We start from the raw sequence: 9,505 nt of genomic DNA, 5'->3' as shown, positions 1-9,505 counted from the left end.
TGACGGGAGAGGCCGCAGCGGTGAGAGGCCCGCGTACTGCAAAAAAAAAAAAATAAATTCTACTTAGTCAATGTCTTTGCTTTCTATAATTTTCTATATAAACTTCAGGCTATTTTTCCTTTTGTTTCTGCAGTGACTTGGATTTTGGAATAAAGAATTCTTGTTGTTAGTCTACTAATAGTTACCTTTAAACACAATGTTAAATATACATTTTTATGACTATAAATTTAAGCATAAAACTATAACTTTTGAAAACTTTCTTTTTAAATGAGAAATAGTAATGGGCACATTTTCTGCCCAACTTTATCTTTCTCTCTTCTTTTTTTTTTTTTTTTTTTTAAAAAAAACACTATAGGGCTTCCCTGGTGGCGCAGTGGTTGAGAGTCCACCTGCTGATGCAGGGAACACGGGTTCGGGCCCCTGTCTGGGAAGATCCCACATGCCGCGGAGCGGCTGGGCCCGTGAGCCATGGCCGCTGAGCCTGCGCGTCCGGAGCCTGTGCCCCGCAACGGGAGAGGCCACAACAGTGAGAGGCCCGCGTACTGCAAAAAAACAAACAAAAAAAACACTATAATCTTTTCTTTCAAGTTTTACAATATTATCTTCAGGTTTGTAACTAAATTATAACTAACATTTAGATTTACTTCTGTATTTTTAACTTCCATATTTGCTTCCAGTCCTTGTAGAGAATTTGTTTTCTTGCACTTTAATTTTTACTCATTTTTGAGTTGTCTAAAGTAAAACCTTAAATTATTTTATTTTTTTCTTCCAGTTCTATTGACATGAAGTTGACATACAGCACTGCTGTATAATTTTATCTGTATAACTACAGATTATGATTTGATTTATATACATCATGAAATGATGACCACAATAAATTAGGAGAACACAAGTCATCTCATATAGATACAAAGTTAAAGACACAGAAAAAAATATTTTTCCTGTGAATTATTAGGATTTACTCTCTTAACAACTTTTTTTTTAGATTTTTTTTTTTTTGATGTGGACCATTTTTAAAGTCTTTATTGAATTTGTTACAATATTGCATCTGTTTTATGTTTTGGTTTTTTAGCCAGGAGGCAGGTGGGATCTTAATTCCCCGACCAGGGATTAAACCTGCACCTCCCACATTGGAAGGCAAAGTTTTAACCACTGGGCCACCAAGGAAGTCCCAAATATTTATTTATTTATTTGGCTGTTCCAGGTCTTAGTTGCCACACTCGGGATCTTCGTTGCCACGTGTGGGGTCTTATTTTTAGTTGCGGCTTGCAAACTCTTAGTTGTGGCACGTGGGATCTAGTTCCCTGACCAGGGATCTAACCCGGGGCCCCTGCATTGGGAGTGCAGAGTCTTAGCCACTGGACCACCAGGGAAATCCCAACAACTTTCAAATATAACATACAGCAGTGTTAATTATATTTATAATGCTGCACATTACATCCCCAGTACTTATTATCTTATAACTGGAAATGTGTACCTTTTGAATGACTTCATCCAGTTCCCACCTGCCTCACCCCCTGCCTCTGGTAACCACAAATCTAATATCTTTTTCTACGAGTTAGTTGGTTGGTTGGTTGATTTTTGAAGTATAATTGACCTACAACACTATGTTAGTTTCCGTTACAGAACATAGTGATTCAACATTTCTATTCATTTCAAACCGATCACCATGATAAATCTAGTTATAAAATGACACCATACAAAGATATTACATAGTTATTGACTATATTCCCTGCACTGTCTGTTGCATACCCGTGACACGTTTAAAACTTTAAATAATTTTAAAATGAAGAATACTTAGGTGAGATCTAGCACATCTTTAAGCATGTCTGTTGTCTTCAGACATCAATGACAACATGGATAGATACAGTTTTTTGTTTCGTAAATCTTTGCCCTAAAATTCTTTAAGTGTACTCCACTATCGTTTTTTAGACTTAGTGCTGCTGAAGAAAAGTAAAAGACCAACCTGTGTTTTGCTACTTTAAAGTCAACATTTTCTTGCTTAACTCTTGCAGGATTCTTTGTGTATTTCTGAAATTCAAAAACTTCACTGGGATAATCCCAGGGGTGGATCTCTTATCATAAATTTTTTCTGGAAGAGGGAACTTCTGAAAAGACTAAGGTCTTCCTTCATCTCACTGAAATTTTCTTATATATTAGTTTATTGCATATGCTTCATTTATCTCTTCTTTTGGAACATCTATTATCAATACCTAGGATCTCATCTTTGTCTTCCTTATCTCTATTTCTCTATGTTCTTTTCTTCTACATTCTGGGAAAGCTTCTCAAGTTTGTCTTCTGAAACACTGATTTGATTTGCTGCCCTGAAGAGTCGGCTATATATGACCTCCAGAATGGATTTTATTTGAGTTACTGCATTTTAAAATCTTGGTTTCCTTAAAGACTTTTCTACCCTGTTTTCTTTTCACCTTAATCTGTTTTCATTTCAATTTAGCCTGCTCTTTCTTTTTTAATACCCTATTCATATTTCATAAGCATGGGTTTTTTTTAAAAAAGATATAACTTAGATCTAGTAAAATGTACAAATCTTAAGTGTACAAGTCAGTGGAGTTTTATATATGTATACAACTGTGTGAACACCACCAAATCTATTATAGAACACTTTTAACACTCCCAAATAGTTCCTCATTTCCCCTCCCTATAAACAACTCACCAAGGTTAATCTATATTCTGATTCCTATCACCATAGATTAGTTCTTCATGTTTTAGAATTTCATGGAAATGAAACAATATACTATATAGTTTCTTGTGACTGACTTGTTCTTTTTATAGATTTGGGATCTTTTTTTTTTTTTTTTTTTTGTGGTACGCGGGCCTCTCACTGTTGTGGCTTCTCCCGTTGCGGGGCACAGGCTCCGGACGCGCAGGCTCAACAGCCATGGCTCATGGGCCCAGCCGCTCTGTGGCATGTGGGATCTTCCCGGATCAGGGCACGAACCCGTGTCCCCTGCATCGGCAGGTGGACTCTCAACCACTGCGCCACCAGGGAAGCCCTTGGGAGCATTTTTAATTGTAGTAAATATATATATATATAACTTAAAATTTACCACTTTAACCATTTTTAAGTGTACAGAAAAGTGGTATTAAATATACTCACATTGTTGTACAACCATCACCACCATCCATCTCCAGAACTTTCCAGCTTCCCAAACTGAAATCCTGTACCCACTAAACACCAGCTTCCCATACCCCCTTCCCCCAGCCCCTGGCAACCATTATTCTACTTTTCATATCTATGAATTTGGTACTATTCATAGTACTCTATGAATGAGATACTATTTCAGGTACCTCAAATAAGTGGAATATCTATCTTTTTGTGTCTAGCTTATTTCACTTAGCATAACATCTTCAAGTTCATCCATCATGTAGCACGTGTAAGAATTTCCTTCCTTCTTAAGGCTAAATAGTATTCCATTGTACGTAAATAGTTTTTGTTCATTTATTCATCCATTGATGGACATGTAGATTTTTAAAACACGGTCTTCCTAAAATTTCTTCCTCTTCCTGTAGTAAATCAGTATTCGATTAAGACTTTTTAAGAAGTTCTTAAGAGATTATTTTCCTTGTCTTATACTGCAGAAATTTATTCCATAGTTCTCATTCCCCACCCCCCCACCCCCATTTTCTCAACTTTGAATTGGGAGAAAACTATCTAGGCCCAGAGTTTGAAAACAGATTAGATGCAGTGTTGTTATTTTGTTTCCTTATCATATAGCTTAGGTATTGATGGACTCTGCTTCTCTAATATTCTGTGATTTGATATGCACAGGCCTTATTCTAGTTCTTTTTCTGCTTAGCAAGCATTTCTTTTGTGTAGTTCTTTTGAAATGAAGTAGAATCACTTCTCCATACTCTTATTAGAAAGACGATGTTTAACCTAGAGAATTTAACTGTATTTACTCTCCCTTAAGGACGACTTTACCCCTCGCCACAGCTTTCACTGTTTTTAGGGTTCCTCTAACTCTACCTCTACCTCTACTTGAAATTCTTTTTTTTCCATAATTGGTCAATTAAATTTTTGGGTTTTTCCTAATTTTTTTTCTTCCAGCATTATTGAGATATAGTTGACATACAGCACTCTATAAGACTGAGGTATTACATCACCTGAAATTCTTTACCTTTGTGAAGACTACCTATCCCAAGGTCTCCACTCTCTTTATCCTAAGCCTTATTGTGTATTGGGGATTGTAGAAACTGAATTGGTTAAGAGGCACTGTTAATGACAGGAAGGGGCACCCTGACCATTCAGACATCTGTTTCCACACAGTAAAGGCCATGGTTGCCTAGATTTCTCATTAGTGAAGCTCTGTGTTCCCAAACTATGGGCAGTCAGTGAAGGGAATCTAGGGGAGCCATGAGACAGAGTCCCTTCTACCTAATTTACAGATTTCCAGATTCAAAAGATGCTGTATGGGGAATTTCCTGGCGGTCCAGTGGTTAGGATTTCACGCTTTCACTGCTGAGGACACAGGTTCGATCCTTGGTCAAGAAACCAAGATGCCATAAGTGCGTGGGGTAGCCAAACCAAAAAAAAAAAAAAAAAAGAAAAAAGTGCTGTATGCCTCAGATATCAATTCTGTTTCTTAGCTTGGCACTAGTGAAAATTTAGTAATAGAAATACTTTCAGCATTCTCCTTTATGATTGACTTTTATCCTTTATTTCGAGAGTGATTGTGCATTTTCATCTTTTTGTATTACTTTGTGAATATTTAATGGAAGGCTGGGAGATGAACTATTAAATGTTGCTGTTACTCAGCCATCCCTAAAGTGTGGGTCCAAGGTTGTTTAACTTACTTTACATAATCCCCGTGTTATAAGACACCCAAGGAAGAGTCTCTTTTCCATTAGCTTGATAGCTTAAATGTAAGTATTAAAGTAATCTCTTTGTGTTAAGTACTTGCCATTCTCAGGAGCCTCATAAAAAGCAAATATTCTCCAAAGGGGTGAAACAGGTCAGTATCACCTTGGTTTGACAGCTTTAAGTCATCAAGCAACACTGGTTTACTCTGGCAATGAGGGAGTAAGGCACATAAACTGCTAACAGCCCATGTTGCATTTTCCAGTATTCAGACAAGCACTTTAAATCAGAAGAGCAGAAACACTTTTACTGCTTTGAACTTCCCATAGTACCCCAGGCAATCCCAGAAAAGGCCTCAGTACTTCTTATCTAGAATATCTCAGCTGTTTTACAAGCATCATGAGAAGAATTGGAAAGCATCATCACAGACAGCTACTGCTGATCAACCCAGGCTCTTTACTGTAAACTAGTGGCTTCCTATTTTTGTTTTTATTTTTTTTTACCAATGCTAATACTAGCTGTTATGACATCTTACAACACTGTCCAATAAGAACAACAGATAAAAGTGGGCTGCTGCAATTGAAGCAGGGAGGAGTACCAGGGCATCCACCCTCTCCCCACTACTTTTGGCGGGGAAAGGGCTCCATGGAATGCCTAGAGCTCTGAGTAACATAATTTCTAAATCACTGTCCTAGACATCACTGAAGGGTGTTTGTCCAAACTACCCACAATGAAGAGTATGAGAAAGGGCATCAAGACATCTCGGCATAACTAGAATGCCTGAGTTCTGACTTTATGTGTTATTTTAAGAGTACACTTGATTGGTGTTGTCTATACTTAGCACTCTTACCCCCTTCTATTCTAGGCAACTACTGAGGGAGTTCCACTGGACCGTGTGATCACCAAGACCTTACTCTTCCTTATATTCATTTTACATATCTTTACAAACATCCTTAAAAATCTTTTTCTTACATCTAATATCAGAATGTGACTTCCACTTCCGACCAAGTTAGAGTATATCCACTATGGCGCCTCTCTTGCTGATTACAGTGAAAACTATGGACAAAACACACAAAAATCGGGCTTCCCTGGTAGCACAGTGGTTGAGAATCTGCCTGCCAATGCAGGGGACACAGGTTTGAGCCCAGTCTGGGAAGATCCCACATGCCGTGGAGCAACTAGGCCCATGAGCCACAATTACTGAGCCTGCGCATCTGGAGCCTGTGCTCTGCAACAAGAAAGGCCGTGATAGTGAGAGGCCCGCGCACCACGATGAAGAGTGGCCCCCACTTGCCGCAACTAGAGAAAGCCCTCACACAGAAACGAAGACCCAACACAGCCATAAATAAATAAAATTTTTAAAAAAAACAACATAAAAATCTAAGGACTCTCAAAAGTAAATGAAAGCAGGTGGATTGTGGACTGGAGTCAAAACTTGAAAGAGGAATTCATTTGAGAATTAGTTTTCTATTTTTTCCCCTCTTTTCTCCTGTAGCTTTGCCCCAAGTGCAGAACTGTTTGCCAGCAGTGATACAGGGACTCTAAAACTCTAAAAGAAACCTTGCCTTTTTGCACAGAAGAACTGGGAAAGGGGGCCTCTGTGGGGCAGAGAGTCTAGGAGGAATCCTGGAGAGAAGTGAGTTGGAGAAGAGGATATCTCAAAATTGTGTAAGAAACTAGACAGGTCCCTAACTTACCCTTGAGCTGCATATGCATGGGACAGACCCAAAGCAGCCTAGCAAAACTTTGAGAATTGAATTACTATTTAAACCACCAACCAGGTCTCAGACTAACCTCTTAGAGATGTATGTGGTTGAACAGACCCAAAGCAGCACCAGCAAGGTTAGGAAACTGAACTGAGATTGGAACCACTCACTGTCCACAGAAAGGGATTTTTTTGGTTGCTGTTCTAACAATCCATTTATTATTTATGTATTCCTCCATAGAAACACACCCCGCACTGAAGAGGTTATTTGGAGCAAGTCACAACCTGGGGCCTGGAGTCTGAAATCTAAGGTACCCTCCTCCCTAATTTTGTGGCTTAGGTGGGGGCATAGACCAGACAGAACTGGCGTCTCTTTTTTATACTGCATAAGGGAAGGGGACCTAGGCACACCCTGGAGAGGTGATTGGCAGGCTGGAAGATAAATTCTCTGAATAGCAGCACTTTTACCTCAATACAGGGCTGGGAGTTGGCTGGGAGTGCTGTAGGGACGGGGGGAGGAGTTATTTGCAGGTTACAGAGAGAAATGAAGCGAGTACACTGACACAGGGCCAGGGTATCAGCAGGGTCAGTAGGTGCTGCTGTATGTCTTTATTATCTCAAGAGGAAAGTGACAGAGGCATCATAGCCAAAGAGGCCCTTAGCAATTAGGCCCAGTGCCCCTGCAATGATTCTGGAGCGGTTTCCTCTCTCAACAAGGACAACAATGGAGGTGATCAGGTAGAGGATGGCCGCTATGAGGGCTCACTCCAAGGCCAGTGAATGAATTGTATCTTGGTGTGCAGGTCACACATGTAGACAACAAAGAAGATAGAAACAAAGATCAATTCAATCACAGACAGATAGGAATATCCTGCTGTTGAGGCACTGAAGAGGGTCAGAATCACCAGGCACAATATAATCTCAGCAAACAGGAGACTTCCCTTTTGGATGCACAAGAAGTTGGTGCAGGTGGTCCAGCAGTGGGGGGCAGATATGTGCTGGGAATCTGCCATGGTGGGGCTGGAGTCCCTGGGGGCAGGGAGGATCTGCTTGCAGGTTCAAGGCTGGTGCACACCCAGCTGTCTTGCCAGATCAAAGTGATTTTAAAAATTTGTAGGTTGAAGCTAACTGGTTCTATCACCTGCTAAAACAGTAATAATGATAATAATGATAATAATAATGAATAACATCCTTTAGAGAATTTTAACAGGATCTGTATCTACACAATTTAATATTCAAAAAGTCCAGAATATAATCCAAAATTATTTGATAAGCAAAGGGCCAGGAAAACGTGACCAATTCTCAAAGGAAAAGAAAAATCAACAGATGCCAACCCCAAGGTGACACATATGCTGAAATTATAAGAGAAAGACTTTAAAGCAGATACTATAATAAGCTTCATGAGGCAAAGGTAAACACACATGAAACAAAATGGATGGAAAGATAGGAGGTCTTAGCAAAGAAAATAAATTATAAAAAAATGAATAAAATAGTATTAAAATATACATTCTCTGAAATTTAAAATTTACTAATGAACTCAATAGCAGAATGAAGATGACATGGGGAAGAGTCAGTGAACTTGAAGACAGATTAACAGAAATTCTCCAATCTGAAAAACAAGGAGAAAAAAGATTAGAAAAACTGAATAGAACTTCAAGGAGCCATGGGACTATATCAGAAGTCTAACGTTTGTAACAATTGAGTCCTATAAAGAAAATTGGTGCAGAAAAATATATTTGACGAAACAATGGCTGAAAACTTCCCAAAATTGGTGAAAGACATTAACTTGCAGATTCAAGAAATTCACAGAACATAAAACAGAATAGACTCAAAGAAAACCACACCCAGACACATTATAATCAAACTACTGAAAACTAAATGTAAAGAAAAAATCTTAAAAGCAGCTAAGGAAAAATGACACAACATATATAGGAGAACAAAGATGTTAATAATGATGGACTTCTCCAGCCGCATAGCACAGGGAGATCAGCCTGGTGCTTTGTGACCACCTAGAAGGGTGGGATAGGGAGGGTGGGAGGGAGATGCAAGAGGGAGGAGATATGGGGATATATGTATACATATAGCTGATTCACTTTGTTATACAGCAGAAACTAACACAATATTGTAAAGCAATTATACTCCAATAAATACATTTAAAAAAAAATGATGGACTTCTCATTGGAAACCATGCAAGCCAGAAGACAGTAAAACATCTTCAAAATGGTAGGAAAAAACTTTCAACCAAGCATTCTAAATCTAATGAAAATATCCTCTAGGAGTGAAAGAGAAATAAAGATATTCTCAGATGAAGGTAAACTAAGAGAACATACAGCCAACTAAAAGAAATGCTAAAGCAAGTTCTTCAGACTGAGGGGAAATAATACCTGGAACTTCAGGAATCAAAGAACAAAAGAACCTGGAACTTCAGGAATCAAAGAAGAACAAAAACAGTAAAATCTGAGTAAATATAGAAAACTGGTTTTTTTTTTTAATGCATGTTGAATTAATACATATGACAAGTATAATATAAAGGGAGGAGGTTAAGAGACTTATATGATTGTAAAATCTCTAAATATTAAATAGTAAAACATTACTCTAACTATACTCTGAAATGTTAAGTATTTCTGTTGTATTATTTAGAGCAGTAGTTCTCAACTTGGGCTGATTTTGCCCACCAGGAGACAACTGGCAATGTCTAAAGACAATTTTGACTGCCATAATTGGAGAAGAGGTGCAACTGGCATCTGGTGGGTAGAGATCAGAAATGCTTTTAAACATCCTACAATGCATGGGACAGCTGTCCAGAACAAATAATTATTTGGTCCAAAATAGAAATTGTACTGAGTTTGAGAAATTCTTCCCTAGAAAAACCAGAAAGAGAGAGAGAGGGGGAGGGAGGGAGGGAGGGAGGGAGGGAGGGAGGAGAGAGAGAAAGACAACACCAAAAAAGCAGTAGATAAAATAGAGTGGAATACTAAAAC

At 38.6% G+C, this 9,505-nt stretch overlaps 1 non-coding gene and 1 pseudogene across 1 annotated transcript; both read right to left on the bottom strand.

The window, feature by feature from the left end:
• Nucleotides 1-1,300: 1,300 nt before the first annotated feature.
• Nucleotides 1,301-1,373, bottom strand: TRNAG-CCC (transfer RNA glycine (anticodon CCC)). Its single transcript has one exon. It is a non-coding gene; the product is annotated as a tRNA-Gly (tRNA).
• Nucleotides 1,374-4,999: 3,626 nt separating this feature from the next.
• On the bottom strand, nucleotides 5,000-7,537 carry LOC103086420 (proteolipid protein 2 pseudogene; annotated as a pseudogene).
• Nucleotides 7,538-9,505: the final 1,968 nt, after the last annotated feature.

The sequence above is a fragment of the Lipotes vexillifer genome, unplaced genomic scaffold, assembly GCF_000442215.2.
Source record: "Lipotes vexillifer unplaced genomic scaffold, Lipotes_vexillifer_v1.1 scaffold168, whole genome shotgun sequence".
Classification (NCBI taxonomy): domain Eukaryota; kingdom Metazoa; phylum Chordata; class Mammalia; order Artiodactyla; family Lipotidae; genus Lipotes; species Lipotes vexillifer.
Note: the sequence above shows the minus strand (reverse complement) of the source record. Positions and strands in the feature narration are given on the sequence as shown.